General features: G+C 42.9%; 2 long non-coding RNA genes across 2 annotated transcripts; both read left to right on the forward strand.

Annotated features, from left to right (window-relative positions):
* Window positions 1–132: 132 nt before the first annotated feature.
* LOC126495586 (uncharacterized) lies at window positions 133–12,589 on the forward strand. The gene is made up of 4 exons (XR_007590190.1): window positions 133–189; window positions 3,126–3,165; window positions 3,980–4,087; window positions 8,144–12,589. It is a non-coding gene; the product is annotated as an uncharacterized lncRNA (long non-coding RNA).
* Window positions 12,590–14,433: 1,844 nt separating this feature from the next.
* On the forward strand, window positions 14,434–18,490 carry LOC126495587 (uncharacterized). Its single transcript, XR_007590191.1, has 2 exons — window positions 14,434–16,001; window positions 18,270–18,490. It is a non-coding gene; the product is annotated as an uncharacterized lncRNA (long non-coding RNA).
* The last annotated feature ends 4,220 nt before the right edge of the window (window positions 18,491–22,710 follow it).

Consider the following 22,710-nt stretch of genomic DNA (forward strand, 5'->3'; position numbering starts at 1 on the left):
TGCTCTGACAGAAAGAAAGGGAGGGCTGGGCGGAGCCATTCCTGGTTACTACCAGGGAGGCAGCATTGCGGTTGTCATAGAAACCGGGGCTATTATGGCGACCATTTTCAAATGGCAACCCGACGATGTCCTGAAAGCAGCATTCAGTTCCTGGTATTTGGACTGAGTTGAGCTTATGGATTCCCGGAGGTGAGCACCAGATTCTTCTTGAAAGTTGGGAGGAAGATGCAGGGATTCCAGACGAAAGTAGGCCCACTCCTACCTCGGGGTTTGCAGCCTGTGTATCTCCGGAAGGAGACAGACTTGGGACCATTCTGCCTCCTCCTGTGCTGTTCTGTACCGGGGTGTGCTGGAGCCATTGTCCAGGAGGGGAGTTGTGGGAGAGTGAGCAGGACGGAGATGAGGCCAAATGAGCACTCTGTGATCCCGACTTCCCACTCTGTGCATGAGATTGCTCGCCCATAGGATGTGAGATTTCAGAGGGAAGGGAGATAGCAAGGCTGTCTTCTTTCCAAGTTGCAGTCAGTCAGATCTCTGGGCAAACAGAAAAGAAAGCAATTGTTTTCTATTTGAACAGTTTTAATATTATTCGAATGAGTTAATATTCAGCTATTTATTCCCAGCTTAAATTACTACTGGATGACCAGCAAGCACCTTCCTCTCCACTAGCCCCCTTCCCCCCCTCCCCGGCCCTGTCTGTACATGTCCCTCTCTGTGAAAAGCCATGAGATTGCTTGCCCATAGGACCAGTGAGGTTTAAGAGGGAAAGCCTCAATGCTAGTCCAAAATTTCCCTTCCTGTCTCAGATGATACTAAAATGCGCACTTGGTTAGAGGAGTTTCTTTTTAGTAATCTGCGGTTTTGTTTGGATTTGAGACAGCATTTCACTGTGTCCTACCCTGGCTCAGAACTCTCAGTGATTCTCCTGCCTTGGCTGCCTCGTGAAGGGGTGGCAGGTGTGGGACACGTTGTGCTTGGCACTAGTCTGGCATTTAAATTTCCATTTTCGTGGGGCCCACCCTGCCAGGTGGCCCTGATCTCTCCTCAGAATCCCTGCAACGCTGCCTATGGCCTTAATATCTCTAATGAATCTCTATAAAGGGGCGATCCTATCAATGCCCCCTTGAAAAGCACACCCGAAATCTTTCACAGGTCTCAATTACTACTTTCTGACTGACATTTGAGGTTTTGTTTATGTTTCATAGAAATGCTTTATCAGATATATGTATTACTAACTTTTCTCCTAGCCTCAGACTTATCATGTCAATTCTCATCCATGTCTTTGGAAGAGCAGGAGATTTTAAATTGTAAGATCCCACCTTCTCTACTTCTTCAATTACGGTTTTTATTTGGTGTCTTGTCTGCGAAATCTTTGCCTGGTACCCAGTGACAGGGATTTTCTTCTTGTGTTCTGTTTGACATTTATAGGCTGATTTTTATATTTTTACATCTGTAATTTATTTTGAAAGGTCTTCACATATGATACGATGTAGGTCCTGGTTTATATTTGTGGGGTTGGATATACACTTGCCTCAGCATTGCTTCCTGAAAGGCCATCTTTCTGCATCAAATTTCCTTGATTATTTGTGAAACATCAGTCCTCCAACAATCCAATCATGGTATATATGCCAGTAATCCCAGTGCCCGGGAGGCTGCAGCAGCAGTCTGGTCAGTTCTTCTCAGCACACCCTACACGCACTACACACAAGCTTGATGCCAGCATCGAGTACAGGAAAAATGTTGACTCGATATAGGCAGTGGTCTGTAAATGTGTGGATGTGAGCGTGGACTGTTGGTTTTGGTCTTTTTCTTGCCAACATTGATTCAGTAGCATGCTGGTCCAATTACTGTAGTTTCAAACAGAGGTCTCCTATCAGGCAATGCTGTTCTCTAATATTAGTCTATTTCTAAGGTTTTTCCACAAGCTATGTATTTAATCTACAATGTTTAGAGTTATCCATTCAATTTGTAAAAAAAAATAAGTGCAATTTTATTGTTACTGCATCAAATCTGTAGCTCAGTTTTGAATCAACAGACATCTTACTAATAATGAATTGTTTGAGCCGTGAACATAGTTGTCCTTCATTAAGACAGGTTGTCTCCAATTCAGCAATGTTTGGAAATCTTTCAGTCTATCAGCACTATGGATCTATCTGTCGGGATTATTCACAAATATTTGTACTTTTTGATTCATCTATAACTGGTATTATTTTTTAAACACAATTCATACATATTGTTTTTTCTGTGAACAAATTATTAAATCTTCTGTAAACTGTCATGAACCAAGTGTCAATGAAACTTACAAAGGATAATTTGTTGAAAGCATGGATTATCCCATGATGAAAACTTTATTTGATGTGTAATGCAGCTTGTCCCTATTTTCTTATCGGCATTTACAGGTTATTATTGACAGTCTGAAACAAATGAGAGAAATGTCCCAGAGACAAGTCCATGACCATCGTCACAGGAATCTCATTCAAACCACATATGGTAGTAGCTCTCACCATCCCATGTGTGGTCAGAGATGAATTGTTGTAACGTGGTTGTACCCCTTGAGCTCTCAGTAAACACCAGGGAGCTGGGAGAGTGAGAAACAGAGGTGGTGGTGGTGGTGGTGTGTGTGTGTGTGTGTGTGTGTGTGTGTGTGTGTACAGGAATTCCTTGGCAGAGGCTGGTCTGCAAAGACTGATTGATTGACTCTTAGACCTGCAGTGATATGGAGATGGTGGAAGTCGCAGTCCCAGGGCCTAATTACAATTTCCTTTGTGTTCTCATGAGCCCATGAGTAGCCCCTCCTTAGTCCCCCTGTGCTGGACTTTCCTAACACCTTGTCACTAACAGATGACCTTGGACCTCAAGTTTAAAATATCAGAATATGTCTCCTTAACAAAGCTTTACTTTTCTACCAGTCAAAGGACTGTGTGTCATCACATAGCAGCTAGTGCCTGTACCTGAGGTTTCTCTGCTTTACCATAATACTCTACTTAATATTATCACCAGTGAATTTAAGGAGAGTCTATAGTTTCTTCATTCTGTTATTATAAAAACTTCATGAAACTGTTTATGCATTGTAACATGCAATTTTTGCACTAAGATAAACCTGTCTCACTCATGTTTACTCACAGATATTTGACTCCAGAGTGAACTCTCTCTTCTTCTTTTGAGGTGAGAGCTCTGTGTTTACATTGACAATTGTTAGTGTGTGTTGTGTATATACTCACGCTTGTGCTAATATGTCCCTGGATATATATTTGTGAAAGTGAGTTAATCACTTACTGCTGTGATAGGTTATGTGTTATAATTCTCCTAGTCCTCTTCATTGATGACCTGGTGTTTAGTCTACTGCTTACTTATCTCCATAGTTCTTTACTCATGTGCTGACTTATATCAGTATGGCTCAACACCCATTTTCCCAAACTGTTTTCCTCTATTGCTGTTCTCTATTTCCTTGCTCCCTTTGTCCCAGTATTGGCTAGAGGAATCCATTTAAGATCGCATCTGTGTTCATCTGGTGCCTCTGGAGAATTTTCTGGGTCTAAGCATTGCACTATCTGAGCCCCTGTATGGAAAGGAAGTAATGATGCCTACCTCAAAGAATCATTTTCAGGGCCTGAATGGAGAGGAAACAAAACCTGTGTATTTATGTGTTTGGCGTATTTCCCTTGCCTCTTTGTGCTGCCCATGGAAGTCTGTGGCATGAAAGTAGGGGCCTGAGTGCACACAGAGAGGGGGAGTTCTTGCCACGGGAATGGGAAATGCACAAGCTCACATTCCCGGTATGTTTCTGCAGTCACAGTTATCACTGTATATGCCCAGGGTGATGAGATGACCTAGGAGGAAGAAAAACATCATTGTTACCTTCTATTGATGTCGTCTGCACAGACAAGGCACCGTCATTCCATCCCCTGGGATTTATGTGCTTTCTCATCCTGGTTTCCTCTATTTCATGAGTTTTCTTTTCCCTTATGCCACCTTCTAGTGTAAATGTGAAGGATTTAATCTCTGCAACCCAGAAGCAGGAGTTTGTATGGAAGAACCCAGTGTGCTGTGATGTCCGCCAGACTGAATGGAACGTTGGGACAAAAGGGTGACTTAGATCCCTTCCCCCATTCTTATCCATTCAAAATGATAAATACCTCATCTTCCGTTCATTAGCAATCCTGAGGTTAAACATGATCCCGTGTGCATAAATGCCTTCTCATCTCAGCTGGATGGAAGGACCAAAGCACTTTGGAGTATGTTACAGCAGCTATCCCAGATCTCCCTGATAAGTGCTAGAGAGTAGAACTCAAATATCGTGATTGCCTGCGAGTCTAACCCTATTTGATGTGATTGTAATTGTAGCTCCTTCACAATCACCCCTTGTAAGAACAGCATCTACAATACATTTACTCTATGTCTATAGAGGACCACATCACATCACTATGCTTCCTGCTTAAAACATCACACAGAACTGAGAGACATTAAGAGGAAAATGAAATTTGTGTTTTGTTTAATCATTTTCTGCATTGATTTTGTTCTTTTTTCTTCCAGATATTTCTCTTTCCTCTATAGATTTGCTTCTGTTTGTAAACTTCCTTTAGTCCTTTTTAGCAGTGTGTCTCATATTGAGAAACACTTATGTTTACTTCTGATGATATCTTTTTATCTCCACTATAATCCTGGAGAATAATTTATGTAGACCAAGAGATTCAGATTTGATAATTGCTTCTATTTCAGCACTTTAACAAATATTGTGCTTTATCCCTTGGACTACATGCCTCGTTGTAATTACGTGGCTGTCTTTTTGTCTTTTTTCTTCTACCAGAAACAGAATTCCTTCAACGTGATCTCAAGGTTTTTTCTTTGTTTTTATTTTCTGAAGTTTGCCTATATCAATCATTTCATGTATTTCTTGGGTTCATACGCTTCCTGGTTTACTCAACACTGTTTTTGACATATCTTTTTCTCTTTGTGTTCCCATCCACAAGTAGGTTGCACCTTCTGCTTTCATGGCCCACATATTTCACTGCCCTCTCTTTTCCATCCTCTTTTAAGCCCGTGTTCTTCTCCTTGTAGTCTATATTCTAGTTTCATGACCTGCAAGATGACCACACACAGCCACACTCATAAACAAATTCAACTCTAGATTCTATATCTGAGAGAAAATTTGGGTTTCTTATCCTTACTGAGTCTGCTTTGTTTTACTGAGCTTCTTGAAAATGTGGGTCTTCTCCTACATTTATGGATGCAAAGAGTTCACCATTCTTGGAATATTTTTCTCTTTTAGCCAGGTTTTCTACTGCTGTGAAAGATGCCATGGCCAAAAGCAAGTTGGGGGGGAAAGAGTTGATTTGGCTTCACGTCCACAGCACTGCTTACCATAAAGTTAGACAGGACAAGAACTTCAATAGGGCAGGCACCGGGAGGCAGGAACTGGTACAGAAGTCATGGAGGGGTGCTGCTTACTGGATTGGTCACAGGGCTTGTTCAGACTGGTTTCTTATTGAACCAGGACCACGCTCCATCAATCACTCTTAAGAAAATGCTGTATGGGACCTGCCTACAGCCTGATCTTATGAAGGCATTTTCTCAGTTAAGGCTTGCTCCTGGCTGAGGACTCCAGATTGTTTCAAGTTGATATAGAACTATCCTGCACACTTGGGTACGCTTTATCCCTTCCCTTATGTATATATTCTTCTGTGGCTTGGTTTTGTTTTGACATGTATTTCTAGCTCGCCTGGAACTCACTATGTACAGCAGGCTGGACTAAAATTTTTCATGATCTTCCTTCCTCCTTCCCTTTAGTGCTGAGATTTTGGTCATGCCCTACCCCTCTTATCTTGCAGTTTAATTTTCTAACCCCTTCATTTCTAAACTGATGGTTAAGTATTATTTTATTTTACATAGTAGACAATTTGAGTTTTTCTCTTAAGAATAAACTTATTAATTTCCAAGAAAAATCACAAAATGTAGGCAAGCTGTAAGTTTTGGTGACTGTCGTGAGGAGGGAAATGGACTAGAGGGGTAGAGAAGGTCATCCCCATTGAGTTAAGGTTACAGAAAGCAGGAAGGTTCAACAACTGAGGTCAGCAAGCAGCTGCATTTGTTGTTGTTGTTTTACCTTGCTGGTGGCTCAGAAAGGTAAAGTGCTTGCTTCGAAGGCAAGACTGCTGATCTGAGTTCGGATCTCAGAACCCATGTAAAAGCCGGATGTGGTGCTCACATCTGTAATTCCAGGATTCCTACAGCAAGATGGGAGGTATAAGCATGAGAATTGTCTGGAAGCTTGTGGTCCAGGGAGCCTGGAGTACACAGTGTATGCAGCAGAAACTAGAGAAAAGCTGCTTCAAAAGGTTGAAGAAGAGAACTGGCTCCACATAATTGTTCTCTGACCTCCTGTCTTGTACTATGGCATTTCCCAGCCCATGATCACACAAGCGTACACACACACACAGACACACAGACACACACACACACACGTTGGTGTACTTAGTATGGTAGATGTGTAAGCAGCTGTCATGGTGAACAATTATCCGGGTTTAAAAAATTGTTTGTGTGTGTGTGTGTGTGTGTGTTTGTGTGTACCTTTCAGGGAACCAGTTCCAAGGTGCATGGGTGCCGATCAAAGACAGTTTGTGATGATAGGTTCCCTCCTTTCACCTCATGGGTCTTGGGAATTGAACTCAGCAGGCAGGCAGGATTACATGTGCCTGTCTTTTTCCATTGAGTCACCTGCAAATTGAAATATTTTGATCTGTATGTGCAGTTGTGTACAGATTTAACAGCCTCATGTGGAGTTGGTTTTGGTGAATCTTCCATATTTATCTGGAGAGTGAGTAGCTTGTCTTCTACCAGGTTTCAGAAAGTTCATATAGATGTAAATGGGATCTACCTGGAAATTAGCTTTAATAAATCTTTCAATGTATTATTTCCCATATGATTATTGTTGCATCGAAAGCAGTGTGTTACAATCCACACTTATTCCTGAGCTTTTCCTTATCCGTATTATTAATTAGATCTCACTAAAGCAGTGGTTCTCAATCTTCCCGATGCTGTGACCCTTTAATCTGGTTCGTCATATTGTGGTGACCAACCATTACAAAATTATTTAATTGCTACTCATAACTGTAATTTTGCTATTTTTATGGACCACAATGTAAATATCTGTGTTTATCGATGGTCTTATCTGATACCTGTGAAAGGGGTCAAACTCAAAGGTTGAGAATCACTGATCTAAGGGATATTAGACTGTGGTCCAGCTAATCCAACAATGGCTCTGTCTGGCAGAAAAGCCATAAATGGTAGTTGTTCAGTCAACAAGACTGGATGTCTCAGCAGTCCCAGTTTGGCAGTGGAGATCTAGAGGATTCATAGGGACCTGCTACTGGTCTTCAGTCACTATTGGAGTCCCAAAAATGTAGGTTCTAACTCCAGCAAAGGGATGCCTCAGAAGCAGGGTAGATGACCTTGCTAATAAGAATAATAGCACGCAAAATCAAAAGCTTTCCTCTTTCACGTCCTTTGATGTGGTCTTCCAACAGAGATGTTGCCCAGATTAGGGTGAATATTCTCACCTCAAATGATCCAATCAAGAGAATCTCTCACAGGAGTGCCCAGATACTTGAGTTTTAGTTGATTTCAGATGTAGTCATATTGACAACCAAGATTAGCCATCACATTCCTCAAAAAGAAAATGCCACAGTATTGGTATATTTCTTGAAAAAGGAACATTTTGCCACTAAAGTTGAGCCCATGGAATTATTGTGGGTTTCAAAAATATCTCTTAATTGCATGTTGATTTCAGCCTTTCTTTAATATCAGAATTTTTATCTCTGCTTGTCTTTTATTTGTAACTGGCTATGTTTTTGTTCATTCCGAAGTTTTCAGTGTAACATTTAATTGATCTACTCTTTGAAGGGCAGTAGTTTAAGATTTTATCTTAATAGGCAACCTGAAAAGATTCCCTTTGCTTGATAGATTCATATACATTTACAATTTTTATAAAATCAGTACGCTTGGTCATTTAGAATCATCTCTGTTCTATTACATGAACACAAATAGGTAGCACTTACCTTAATGACATCTGTGAGATGTTCTGTATCCTAGATACAAGGATTCCTTAATCTGGTGCATGGTTTTCAAACTTGTGTTTCCCCATCAGGGCATTGTCTTCATTTATCAACCATTACTTGGAAGAGCATACAGCTGACACTTGATGGACGTCCTAACAGCAAGCTTCTCAACTTATGAAAAGAGGTTTGTTGTATCTAAGATGTTTGGTTTTTATTGTTTTTATTGGGCTATAGATTTTACTCCACTCCCCTACCTTCCTTCCCTCTCCTCTTCCTCCTCTCCAGTGACCCTCACACTCCCAGTTTTCTTGTCTTTTTCTCCTTCCTATGTAAATCCATGAATTTCTCTCTTAGGGTCCTCTTTCTTGTCTAGGCAGTCTGGGGTTATGGACTATAGGCTGTTTCTTTTTTTTTTTTTTCTTTTTGCTTTATGTCTAAAAGTCACTTAGGAGTGAGTACATTTTACATTTGTCTTTCTGGGTCTGGGTAAGAAGTGTGTTTTGAATCCATGTCCTGAGCTCGAAGGTATTTAAGTATCCTATTTAGATTGTCTATTTAGATTGATTATTCAGTTTTAGACTTATTTTTATTTTTCGTCATGAGAATGGAGTGCATTTGTGTACGAAATATGTGCACATGAGTTCACATGCCCATGGTGGCCAGGAGAGGACACTGGTTCCCCTGGATCTAGCGTCACAGAAAATTGTAAGCCACTCAGGTCCTCCACAGTGGCACAGTGCACTTTAAGCCCTGAGAAATTCCTCCAGCCCTACTTAGACCCGCTTTCTTTCAGGGTGCATTCTCACACAGCCCAAAGGTCTTCGAAGGCATTTTGCTGTCAGAAAATCTAGGGCACAAGGGAGGATGGGCTAGGGCATCTCTATATGCAGCTTGTGCCGGATGGTGGTCATAGAAACCTGATGTCATTAAGGCTACCAAGATGACATTTATGGAACACGAGGTGATATGACAAGGACAGCAGAGGTTCCCCGCCCCCAATATTTGGACTGAGCTGAGAGTGTGAGTGCCCTATGGTGGGTACTGACCCCCATTGACACGGAAAGACAAAACGCTCACATCCCAGCCAGAAGGTGCTGCTTCATCTCCTGAGGGAGAAAGACATGGAGGCTTCTGGATACACAAGCGTGTACTGTCCTGATTCAGAATGACCAGAAGCCATTTTCTGGGAGAAGATGGGGTGTTTGTGTAAAATAAAATAGGCATCAGTGCCTGCACTCGCCCAACTCCCGGCTCTGTGAAAAGGGATGAGAATGGCTCATCCACAAATCCTTTGAACTTTTAGTGATAATGCCTGCTTCAACCATCACCAGCGATAAGCGTGAATGTCTCAGATGGATGTGAAAAGACTCCTTTGACAGGCTTGCTAAGAATGTGATTTGAACATAAAAATTTTTATTGATTTTATAGAGCTATACATTTTTCTCTGCTCCCCTCCCTTCTTCTCCTCTCCCCTTTTATCCACTCCTATGGTCCCATGCTCCCAATTTACTCAGAAGATCTTGTCTTTTTCTACTTCTCATGTAGACTAGATCCACGTATGTCTCTCTTAGGGTCCTCATTGTTGTCTAGGTTTTCTGAATTGTAGCAACAACTTTTCTAGATTTTAACAGAGACTTTTGTCTGGGCACCAGGCTGCTGCCTACTACTTACAAATGCACTTTAACAAATTCTGTTGATTACAATTTCAACGTAATTTCTTTATAGATCCTTTGGGAATTTCACATCATGTACCCAAATCTGTTCATTTTGATGTACCCGCATATCTACCCCTTGCCCAACAAGAGAATGAGCAACTAAAACAAAGGGAAAACAAACGAAAACCTGAACCCAAGCAAACTACCAACCTCTTTGCTCCTCCATCTTTTCCCATAATCCAACACATCTGTTCATTCATCTTAGTGGCATTGGGATCCTTGGTGATCACATACTATACCATTTTGTCCAATCAGCTCTTGTTCTAAACATTCATTGCAATGAGTCTTTGGTCTTATTCGTGGCCTTTGGTTTCTGGTACACCATCGTCAGTGTACCCTCACCAAAACTCTTTTCAGACATTCCGGGTCCACAACAAGTAATGGAGATCGTACAGATATCTTCCAGAGGACTTGTCCCTTCATGAGTTCCAGCCGGTTATAGATGGGGGAGACGTTAGGATGAGCCAACCCAAGGCCCTGAATATGGGCCTGGGATGTAGCTGAGTCGGTCAGTCCAGCCTACTCGGGATGCCCCCGCTCAGGCTAGGGGCAGAGCAGCTGTCCCATGGCCATGCCATCAGTGCCAGTTCTTGTGAACAGACTGCACTGTGGTTTCCCAGCCACCCAGACCTGAGTAATCACACAGAAACTATATTAACAGAACAGCAGCAGTGCAGGCCTCACAGATCGGCATGGCCCCAGTGGCATCATGACACTCAGATACCAGCATGGCCCCAGGTGGTAGTCCAGACCTCTAACAACCACATGGCCTTCAGTGCTGACAGGAGCCATGGACATGAGCTCAGACCCTGGCCTCTGTAGGGACACAAAGCCAGACAAGACCCTTGACAACAGCTCAGACCTGGCAACACCAAGGCCCCGGTTGGCAGCTTGGGTCTCTCAGATCAGGGACACTCCAGTGACAACAGCACAGCCCTCAGACACCAACAAGGCCAGAGGATGCAGCCCAGACTCCAGGCTTCTGTGTGCCCGTTGGTGGCAACATGGACCATGGACATTAACGCAGACCCAGACATATCACTTAACAACAGCCTGGGTCCGGATGGTTGGAGTGGTAAGAAGACCACCTACCTCAGCCTGTTCCTCACCACCTTCACGTCCTCCATTGTCCCTCTTTTCATAGCTCATGAACCATTCTGCTGCTCTTTCTCTCCTATTACTCCACCACACATTTTGCTCACCATAATGGCCCCCTTGAAGTACCGGGTAGGCCTGTGAATGTCATCCCGCCAGCCCAGGCTTTGACAATGCAGGCTGTCCTGTGGGTGACTGGCATCTGCATGACTAGAATGGTATCAGGCAGCCTGGGGATACGTGCCCAGCACCCTATGACTGCAAGGTTTTAAAAATTGTGTATATGTCGTAAGCATTGCAGCTAAGATGGAAAGGGATCCTGGCAGTCGGGAGCCAAGGAATATCACAAAGTCACCTTAAGCTTAGGAGCTCACAGCCCTGCTTCAGGGAAAGTTTTCCCCAAATTAACAGCTCTGCTCTGGTAGGGGAGGGTTTCCCTAGCCAAGTTGTTACAGCTTTGTTGTTACAGTCACTGAGAGATTGGTTAGTTTTTTGCAAATTGGTCAGTGGAAGAGTGTGTTTCTGTGGCTTTGGTTTCAGGGGCAAAGTGTGTTTCTTTCACTGGCCTTTTTTACATGTTTGGCTCTGGATTCAGGGACAGGCTGTGTTTCTTTCACCCGTCCTTTTTAACCTTTTGTCTGTGGTTTCAGGGCCAGTGAATTGATTCTAGTCTCAGGGTCAGTGTATGTTTCTTTTGCTCTGGTTTCAGGATCAGGGTGTGCTGCTTAGGGCATAAAGGCGGGTTACTCCCCTAGAAAGAGATATGCAGTCCATTGTGGGCCACCAAGAGAGTGCTGAGAACCCAGCCCAGGTCTTCTGTAAGAGCAGCAAGTCCTCTTAACCCTGGGCCATCTCTGAAGTCCAAGTCAGCAAATCTTAAATGTAATTAGTATTTTTCTACTTTGCCCCATAATGACAATAGACATCTTCTTATACTCAGGTAGGTCCAAGTTTCTTTATTATTTACCAATCCATAAAGTTTCATTTCTATGTTACTTAGGTTCTCAATCCCACCCACTGCCCTACCCTGTCTGCAGGAAAATACAACAATCTGCCATTATAGACAAATTTATATATGCTGGAATGTATTAGAATACAACCAGAGTTTAGAGACATCTGGCCTTCATTCATCTTGAATATATGTTTAAATTTATCTATTTTGTTGCCCATGATAATTGTTCATTCTTACTATTAAATGGTGTAGCAATGTATAGCTACGCTGGAAGTTTTATAATTTAGTTTTATTTCATGTGTGTATATGTTTGCCTATATATAGGTATGAAGATCACATGTATTTCTGGTGCCGTGGAGGCCAAGAGAGGACATTGAATCCCTTGGCACCATAGTTACAGATAGTTGGGAGCTGCCATGCCAGTTATGGGAAATGAGTCTATTTCCTGTTGGCTACTGTTTAGATTGTTTTCAATTTCAGTATCTTGTATATAAAGCTGCTGTGAACTGAAATAAATAAGTCTTTAAAAGAAAATATGTTCTCTTTCTTTAGGTTATATGTTTGGGGATGTGATGGCCATATGACAATTAACATATGAAGAAATTGGGAAATACTTTCCCAAGTCCCTGTCCTGTTTTCCATGGCCACCAGCAGGGGGTATGAGAGTTTCATCCTCCACAACCTGCCAGGTCTTTGTATGACAAGTCTTTATTTCTGACTATTTTATGGATGTGTCGAGAGTCCCCTCAGAGTCACTTGTCTCTCTTCCTTAAGTGTTAAGGATGTTGATGCTGTATGTTTCTCTTAGTGGAGCATCTACTCACCCTTCTGGCTAACTTTTATTTCCTGAATTATCTATTTTCTTAGTGGCTCTTTTTTAGGCTTTCTGTATTCTGGAAACAATAAGGCTGTCACATGATACACAAGTTCCCACATTCATTTTCCCAGGTAAGAAAAATATGTTTCTAACATATATATGGAAGAGTGGACATTTTCTCACTTTATGGAGTTCTTAACAATCCAGTTCTTAGGGGGTTTGTTATATCTAAGAAGTTTGTCTGTAATTCATTCAATTGTTTTCTGCTACAAGTTTCACGTTTAGGTTGTATTTTGGATCAATTACCTTTTAGATTTATTTTTACTACTTACTGAGTGTCTGCCTGTATGTCTGTGTGTGCCGTATGCATGTTTGAGTGCAGATGCCAACTGAGACCAGAAAAGACTGTCAGTTCCCTTGAATCTGGACTTATAGGCCACTGTGGGCCACCATATGGGTGCCTGAAACTAAAGTCAGGTCCTCTGCAATAGCCAAAGGCACTCCTAACCTCGGAGATGTCTCTCTAGTCCTGTGTAGATCATTTGTTCATTTGGGGTTGACTTTTATATCCTGCGACTAACAACTTGTCTATATTTATATGTGTGCATGGGGATGTCTGCTTGTCCCAAATAAGACAGAAAGACAGGGCATTGAAGTTGACATGAGAGGGGAAAGAGCCTCTCACCCTGTGATCTAATTTATATTTTTGTAACTGCCACTCAAGAAACCTCAACCCAACTGATAGAGCCGAAATTATCTACAGATATAACACAGCTTTTTCTAAGACATCTCAAAGAAAGTTTTAAAATAACAAAAATATAAACTAGAGTCTGAAGATAAGTTTCTTTCTTTAATATCTCTGGATGTCTTCCAGAGGATCTAGGGTTGATACGCAGCACCTACCGGATGGTTGACAACTGTCTGTAACTACAGTTCCGAGAGATCTCAAACTCTGGTGCCTTCTTGGGCAACAGGTACTCACTCATGTCGTGCTCATATTCCATGTAGAAAAACATTAAACAAATTAAAATCAATAAATTAAATGTGCTTACTTAGGACAAGAATACTTGTAAAATCACATATTTACCTTACAATTTAATTTACTAAAAGAAATTTTAAAAGGGATGAGAACATTTCAAAAGATTATTTTTATATTTTTGCCTTTTTAATAACGTATTGTATATTTTTCCTAATGGGAAAACAGAACCCATTTAAAGACTCAAAGTATTCTTACATGTAATTTTTAAAACAATGTAACTTTAAGAGCCATGAAAATCTTCACATTTCTCACTCTCCTGCCCTCCTCACACACCTTTTGCAATGACACCTAATCTCAAGTCTCTCTCTAGTCCTCACTCAGGCCATCATGCAGGAGCCATTCTTATTCTATGTGAGCTTCTGTCCAAAGCATTAATAAGCTCACAACCTTTGCTTCATCCTGGCTTTTCTGCAGCCTAATCATAGATCCAGCTTCAACAGAGTCAAGGTCATCTAAGGGACATGGTCATCCTCAGGCTGCTGGTCACGGTGCTGGGCTGTACCTCCCTACCACTACAGGGAGTCCCAGAAAAACTTGGTGAAGAGCAAATGCCTGCTTCACGGAAGTGTCTTTGAGTCTTTGCTAAAGGTGTCCCCTACACATGTGTGATTCTTCTGTCCCCTTCATATTCTTTTATGTCTTATTGTCATTACCAATCAGGCACGCTGTCTTCATTTCTCTATGTCTATAAGGAGTTTGGAAGTCAGATGTTCATCCTCCAAGTTTGTCCCTTTTCAGAGTTGTTTTCAAGCTGGGGTTTATCAGATTCCTATGAGTTTCAGGATAAGCCCATTACTTTATGAAAAGTCTGTTAGAGTTCTGATGGCATTGCACTGGATCTATAGGTCTGTTTGAGGAGAACAGACACCTGTATCTTCCATTGCATGAAGGTGACTGCAGAGTGAATTCTAATTGGTCTTAATAATAAAATCTGGAGTCAGATATTAAGTGTTTGGAGCTATAAGATCAAAAGAGCAGAGCAGCCAGCCACTAGTCTTTCCTCTATGAAATTCTCAGACCGAATGGAGTATCCTGTCTCTACAAGACCTCAGACTGAATGCCTGGATCTCCTGCCTTGACCCACCTTATATTCCTCTCTTGGCCCAGCCATATCCTTTTCAGTCTCCATCTCCCTAGTGCTAGGATGAAAGGTGTGTGACACCACAGCACTTTGACAAAAGATGTGAGCCACCACTGCCTGACTCTGTTTATTTGTTAAACTGGATCAATGTAATGTAGCCCAGGACGGCCTTGAATTCTTGAGTGTGGGGAAAGGTGAGTGCCAACACTGCCTGGCCTCTCTGGCTAACTGGTGGATATCTGCACACACTGATCCTCAGGCAAGCTTTATTGCCATGGGACAAAAAAATATCACCACAGTACTAACAACAGATTAGTACTCCTGTGTTTTCCCATCAGTCACGCAGATTTTAGCAGTGTCTGCTATGGGCTGTGTACAGAGGAGGTATTTTATAGATGATTCTTGCCATATGGATTATGACCATGACACTTGCTAAGTGTTGCTCTGATACCTACTTCCCTGTGCACTTACTAGTCTACAAGCATTGCTTGTCTTTGAGTAAAGTTTCCTTCTTTTTCTCTTTTGATTATTAATGTATTTACTCATGTGTTTGTGTCTATTCAGAAACACTTATTTTTTTTAAAGGAGTGCTCCTTTGTCACCATTATACATTCTGATACTTAAATTATCCTATAACGTGCCCATGAGAGGACACAAATTCAAGTGGACCTGCTCTTCATTTGTTATCTGCTTAGAATTCTGGATTATCTGACCACCCATGGAAGACAGTCACCAGAAAATGCTACTTGTCAGTGACACTTTGTGTCCTCTTTCTGTCAATGTCAGCTCTCTTCTATGATAAGAAAAACAGGAAGGCAGAGAGAACACGCAGAAGGTTGACAAGAAGCTGACATGAGCCCTTATTCCTAGTATGTGAGAGTCGTAAGAGCAACTGGTGTGTGTGTATACATGTGTGTGCATGTGTGTGTGTGTGTGTGTGTGTGTGTATAGGAAGGGTCTGTGAGATGAACAAAGAAGAGGAAGATGTCACTGCACATCTTTGACTTGACTGGATGCAGACAGACTACTCCATCCCTATATTCAGTACAGTAGAGTGCATGAGCATTCTCATCTGCCTTCCTCCCCTCTCCATGAGCTTTCTCTCCCCTTTCTCTGCCTTCTAGTAGAACAGGGGAGAAAACTGCGAACTCTCCATGCAGAACCAGCTCCTGGAGAAGAACCAAGTGTGGTGTGGTCTTGTCAGTCTGTTACCTAGCAAGAGTGACAAGATCATGTGGGACTTACCAGGTGAGTCATTTCCTTTTCTCTTCCCATCTGTGTGACCAGCAGGGGATCTGTAATGCCTTGTAGGAACTCAACCTGTTGAGCATGTAGCAGCAATAGCAGCACACTGTGGAACAATGACATTAATAGACTCCCCAGATGACTGTAACCTGCATGGGTTCCTTTAAATGACCAGGACTGAAATGGAAGCCATCCCCGTCAGACCATTTTCCTGAATGGGCCATGCATTACTGCATCACATTTGCAGGGAGTCCTTATTAAAATGGTAGATATCTGGGTCCACAACAGACACTGAATCAATCCCTGGGAAGTGGGGTGTGGCATAGTCACCTCATTCTGGTTGCTGTCCATGTTAAAATTTATTGATAGTGGGTTTGATATTCTGTCTTCCAGGATATGGAGTCACAGACTGCTCAATTCCATACCATGTTCTCTACTTACTGCCTTAAATATCAGTGTATTATATGGCATATCAAATAGGCAAATCAATTCCTTCAGATATGTAATGTTTATCCAGGTATTCACATACTGGCTTCTTTTGTGGGCACCAGGTTTCTGTACTGAGAAGATAACCAGGGGTCCTGGAGTATCATGTTAGATGGGTAAACTGTCAGTAAGCAGAGGAAAGCAGTCGTAGATACACCTGAGATCGTTCCATCACTCTCTCCTTCCCACAGACGATTTTCATAGTTCTGGTCTTGGAGTTCTACATTGTTGCTCTGACAGTCTTTGTGTCCCCTTCTGTGTTCTTTGGGATGGATCCTTAGAAGAAAGTTCCCTGGTCCCCAGAATGCACGCTTGTGTTTTACTAGCATCAGATCCCTCCATAGGCTTGGAGAACAGTAGCATTCTCTCCAGCAATGGAGAAGCGTGTCTCTTTGCTCACAGACTACCCACGTGGAGAGCTGAGAGGAGGTGACTCCTATGTGAGAAACCTGCAGTGAGCATTTCCTGAAATCAGGAGAGTTCATGCTCAGCCTGGACCCTCTGCCTGTCTTTGTCTTTGAAGACGTGGTTCCTCTTCCTCTCTGAGTCCTGTGGCTCTGGTTCTAGTCCCACAGTGTGGGAAAGGGAAGTCACGTGCTTGGTGTCACCTCAATGTCCCCTTAAACAAATTGCTTTCTTGTAGATCATCCATACTTGGGCCATCCCAGGGCAGCATTTGATTTTCTTTGTGGACCAGGCAGTTTAACGCAGTCTCTTTGAATGGTTTCCATTGTAATCCACTTGAGAAGATCCAAAGAGAGAAAAAGGAATTGTGGGAGACATGTAGAAGTGGGGTTAGAATGATGATGCCTGGCATACAATAAACTACAGATTCACAGAAATAAATTGATGACATGGCTGAAGGAAGTGTGTGTGTGTGTGTGAGTGTGTGTGTACCTTCACTCAATCTTGTATAATTTACAATACACAAAGAGAATTATGGTGTGTTGGTATTATTATTTTGTTACCAATTTTGAGGAGTATTTTTTTCTGTTCATAAAATAATTTCCTTTTTCAATGAAAAAGTAGCCTTTAGAAAATAGAGCCAAGTGCCATCTGATGATCAACATGTGAGTTGCAGGACTACAAGGCTACTATGGAGTACCCTATAGGCAAAGTTGGGGCATCAGAGGGCTGTGTGCGTGTCCACTCACTAAGAGCACTTAGGGAGATTATTGCCCTTAGGATCCCGACATCTGGGGATGGTTACAGAATTATGCAATACAACTGAGTGTTAGCGTGTACGCATAGATTAATATACAGACTGCAACTTTCCATTCCAGAGAGGATTTCTGAGGTTTCTGGGGTCAGGTCATGTGGGACCACTTGGACATGTGTGGCTATGCTGTGTGACCATTTTTGTGCATGTTCTCTCGTGTGTACATTATACCTGCGACTCTCTCCTTAGTACCTGAGACTGCGGTAGCTGTGGAAGCTTCACATCTGACTCTTGATCAAAAATGCCTAGTTTTTCTACATAGGGAGTACATGGAATTTCTCCTCCAGCAATGTATGGACTTTTCCTCTGTCACATTTCCCATTTAAGTGGGTGTAGCATAAAGACAACTCAGTCATTAAGCTTTCAATTCTAGAGTATGAAGTCCAGAATTACCCAAAGACATATGTTGAGACATCAATGTAAACTATGGAAAACAAATGGAAATTAGAGAAAATAAAAAGCAATTCTACTTTCTAACACTAGAAGAATATCGACAACATCTACTAAAATTTAGTGACTTGCACATTTTGGCCAATTGGAAACATCCATGCATTCTTTTGTGGCAGGGTTGGACAGAAGTACCAAGACTGTGGAATTCTTGGCCCATCTGATGGCTCACCAGGCAAAGGTGCTTGCAGCCCAGCCCAACGAGTTTGAGGCCTGAATCCTACTTGGTGGAAGAAAGGAACCAACTCCTGCAAATTGTCTTCTGAGCTTCACACTCATTTTCTGGAATGAACACACCACATACCAGCACAATAAATATATACAATAAATTCTTGTTAAAGCTATGAATTTTCCTACTGCTTAAGGAAGCAGTCCCTCTTCTCCCACTGTCTACACTGCTCAGGGCAGAGGTGACCATGTCCCCAGTTTCCCTAGAGTCTTTCCTTTGGGAACCCTGACCCTGAGGCGGTGTTTCACAATGTTCCTTCCATCCCTGCTCTTGCAGGGTGAGGTAAGTGTCCAGGTGGCCGCTGCAATGGGAAGAGTCTGGTCCTCCCAGTGGCTGAGATGAGCAGCCTCTCTTGCCACACAACCTCCACAAGAGGAAGCAGCAGATGAGATTAAGAAAAAACAGGGGGAAAATGTGACAGGAGCCTTCAGTATTCCTTCCACACCAGGTGACAGGCAGGGTTGAAGTCCAGCCCTCTGAAGAATGTCAGAAAGCTCTGGAATTCATGGACTTCCCTGAGCTATGTGGTGCAGGCCTCACTAAGTTTACAGTGGAAAATCCCTGTAGGCAGTGTGGGAGTGTAATAGAGACACTGTTTGTATGTGCAGGGGCTCTGGATTGGGGAGAGTGAGAGGAAACAGTCCTGCTGTTCCCACATGGATCATGAGATGTCTCCTGACTCCATTTTTAACAGATTATTTTCTTACCATGAGCCATCTATCCCTCCAGCTCCCCAAGGGTGGCATACATAGTTAACTTATTCAATGTGTTAGGAATTTACTAAGGTAGTATCCTGTCTGCATGCCCCACCATCTCATTCTATAGCTGCTTCTTACAAAAGGAAATTCCCCTGTGGATATTTGTGCCCACTCACAAGGAATGACTCAAGGTCACTTCCTTTCACCAGTGGGTGTGCTTCTTCAAGCAGTGTGACAATTCAAATCTCTGAGTTTCCCATTTTAGTAATGTGCACTATGTTTTCCTTTGCCCAAAGTCAGCTAAGCACCCAAAGAGAACACCTGTCTGTGCATGTCTGAGAAACTGATGAGTTCCACAAAACTCTGGCTATGTGCACATCTGATATCCTGGTATAATGTCTCAGACTGTAGCCTAGAAGCAACTGCAGAATTGGAAGGGAAACATCACTGACAAAGTTGTGTTTATGATACTCATATAAGAGCACAAAGTGGGGAGAACGTCATATTAAGCTAAAAAAAAAAGAGAAATTTCACACATCCTCTTTGTAGAAAAGCGGGGGAGCATCAATGTGGGATAAAAGGGAAGCTATCTTCTGCTCATGTTCTCTTAGTTACAGCTTAGACCATCCCAGGGATATACTCCTGGCAAACACAGAGCTCAAATCTCTTGGAGTCTGGAGGTGGTGTGGAGGTTTGAATAAGAATGACCCCCATAGGCTCACATATTAGAATGCTTAGTCTCCAGGGAAGGGCACTCTTTGAGAAGGCTTAGGTGGTGTGGTTCCTTGTTGGAGTAGATGTGGCATCATTGGAGCAAGAATGCCACTGGGGGTGGGCTTTGAATTTCAAAATCCCATGCTAGGCCCAGTGTCAACCTCTCTCCCTGTGGATCAGGTAATAGAACTCTCAGCTACTTCTCCAACACCATGTCTGCCTGCATGCCACCATGCTCCCTGCCGTGATGATAACAGACCAACCTCAGAACGTATAAGCAAGGCACGTGAATGCTTTCTTTGATAAGAGTGGCCTTGCTCATGGTGTCTCTTCAAAGCGATAGAACAGTGACCACGACAGATGGCATTTTGTAAATTCCTGTGTACTCAAGGTCTTTACAGTTTCATTTTACCAGGTGTATCCATGAAGAGGGCCAAAAGGGGACTACTGTCTTCTGAAGAGCACATTATTTTAGACAAGTAACTTGAATGGCCTCCTGCTTGCAACAAATGTCACACAGTAGTCTCTTGTATTAATGACTGACATCTTGGAACAGATTCTCGTCAATGCATTATGGGTATTCAACCAGCCCCAATTCTCCCTCTGCAGCTGCTGATGGGGCAGAGGAAATCCCTTACAGGACGGTGGTAGTTTGAATGAGGATGGTCCCCATAAGCTCCTATGGTTAATGTTTCAATCCCGATGGTGGATGGTTTAATAAATTTTAGGATGTGTGGCCCTATTGGACGAGGTTTGTCACTGGGGGTGAGTTCTGATATCTCAAAGCCCTCTGCCCCTTCCTGTGATCAGGATGTAAACTATCAGTTACTGCTTCAGTGCCCTGCCAGGCTGCCTGCTGCCATGCTGCCCACAGTGATGGTACTGGACTAACCCTCTGACACTGACAGCAAGCTCCCAATTTAATGCTGGGTTCTGTAAATTCCCTTCAGCACAGCGCCTCTTCCCAGCAATAGAACAGTAGCTCAGACAATGGCCTGTGGCTGTCAAGGGACTTGGGGTTCCTGCCTCTTTTCTTCTGTGTTATCTCTTCTTGTAGGGCACAGGGCATAATTTCTCTTTCAGTATCTAGTTAGTGGCTCTAAAATGATGGGGAGATAAAAGAAATACTTTGGAGATCTTCCTGCAACAGAGAAGGGCCCCCAAGCTAGGTCCACATCGTAAGGGTGAATACATATTACATCTGAACCATATGCAGACCATATTCATGGAAAAGTACCTGGCAAACACACCACAAACACCATGGAAGCATACATGGCAATCACACCACAAACACCAGGTTGCTCTTGGAAATTCCCAGCAGGCATGATGCAACACAATGGCAGTGACTGACCAGGATACAACTTGCCTGGCAGGGAGCGATATGGGGGCTGTACCACAGCCTCCTGGAGAGGGGATGGAAAGTCTAGGAAATTCATCCATCCCACTGTCAGGGGATTCAATGTGACCACCACATTCATATTCTCTACAGAGCACCAACCACTCTGTATCCCGTGTGTACTGCCCACTTTTCACTCAGGGAGGATGAAGTGAGTTGTGGAGCACTACAGTTGCTGCAGTCCATAAATGGAACTGCTCTATATGTGTGCCAGCTTTCCAAACACACTAAAAACGCATTGCTATTCCATAAAACATCAGCCCTTTTAAAGAAAATTAATGTAGGCATGTAGTTTGAATGCCACCTCCTGGCCATAGTGGGAACTACATCAGTGAGAATCTTGGGCCCAGTAGATTCTGTGGTTGGGAGGGAGGGAACACTGGCTGTGACCTGGACTTGAAGGGACTTTACCTCTGGATATAAGGCAGTGTTTTTCACCTCAGTATATTGTCCTGGCACATAAACCTTGACATCTTAGGTATATCATATGTAAACCTGAGATTGTAGACCAATCCCAGTCTAAGGCTAACATAAAGCAGCCTCATTAGATAGAGATGGTGGAGCTCTGTGTAAACACGAACACACACACATACATACACACACCCCACACACACAGAGGCCTGCATAAAGCATCAGAGTCGATTCCATTTGTCCTTCTTCTTCATTGCCCAGAAACAGAACACAATGACTACTTCTAAAGTTCAGAAGGTATATACATCCTTTATCCAATGTGTGGGTGTGTGCCTGTGTGTGCGTATGTGTGTGTCTGTGTGTGACTCTGCCATTGTATGCATACATGCATGTGGTCAGGGGACAGAAGACAGCCTCTGGTGTTGTACTTCAGGCGCCATCCCCCTGAAGTTTACTTAGACAAGGTTTCTCACTGGCCTGGAACATGCAAGGCAGGCTGGGTTGGCTGGTCAGCACACTCCAGGGATGGGCTCGCCTCCACTTTCACACACAAGCATCTCCCACCACACTTGCTACTTTTTCTGCTGTAGTTTAACTTCATTTTCTTGATGATGCTCTCTAGGGATGGAACTCAGGGCCTCATGCCCACAAGGCCAGCCCTTTACTGATTTAGCTGTCTCCCCAGCCCTGCTTTTACCACCCGAGCACAAGTATTTTCTCAGTTTACACTTTAAAGTACTTTCCTTCCTGGATACGAAATTTCAAACACCACAGGAAAGCACTTATAGTGCCATAAGTAAATCTGTGCCTGTTGCTGGGCTGATTCCTACCCCTAAGGCACAGGACTGTCTGCAGGGAAGTCTCTGGAGAATGAGCTATGTGAGTACAGTCCCAGCTGCCATTTTCTGCGCGCCTTGCTGTATGTGGTGGTGAAGAAGTCACTTCCCCATTTAGGGGATGGTAATCTTTAATGTGTCTGCCAGGGGCGCACAGGGCTGTGCCTCTCATTTGATGGAAAGAGGATGGTTTCCCATGACAGAACTAAGCTGAAACTTTCCCACAGTGAATGGAATGATAATAGTCCTGATATCTACCTTGTGTCTTTAGTGCAG

The sequence above is a fragment of the Alexandromys fortis genome, unplaced genomic scaffold, assembly GCF_014885135.2.
Source record: "Alexandromys fortis isolate MF-2015 unplaced genomic scaffold, M_Fortis_MF-2015_v1.1 scaffold_513, whole genome shotgun sequence".
NCBI lineage: Eukaryota > Metazoa > Chordata > Mammalia > Rodentia > Cricetidae > Alexandromys > Alexandromys fortis.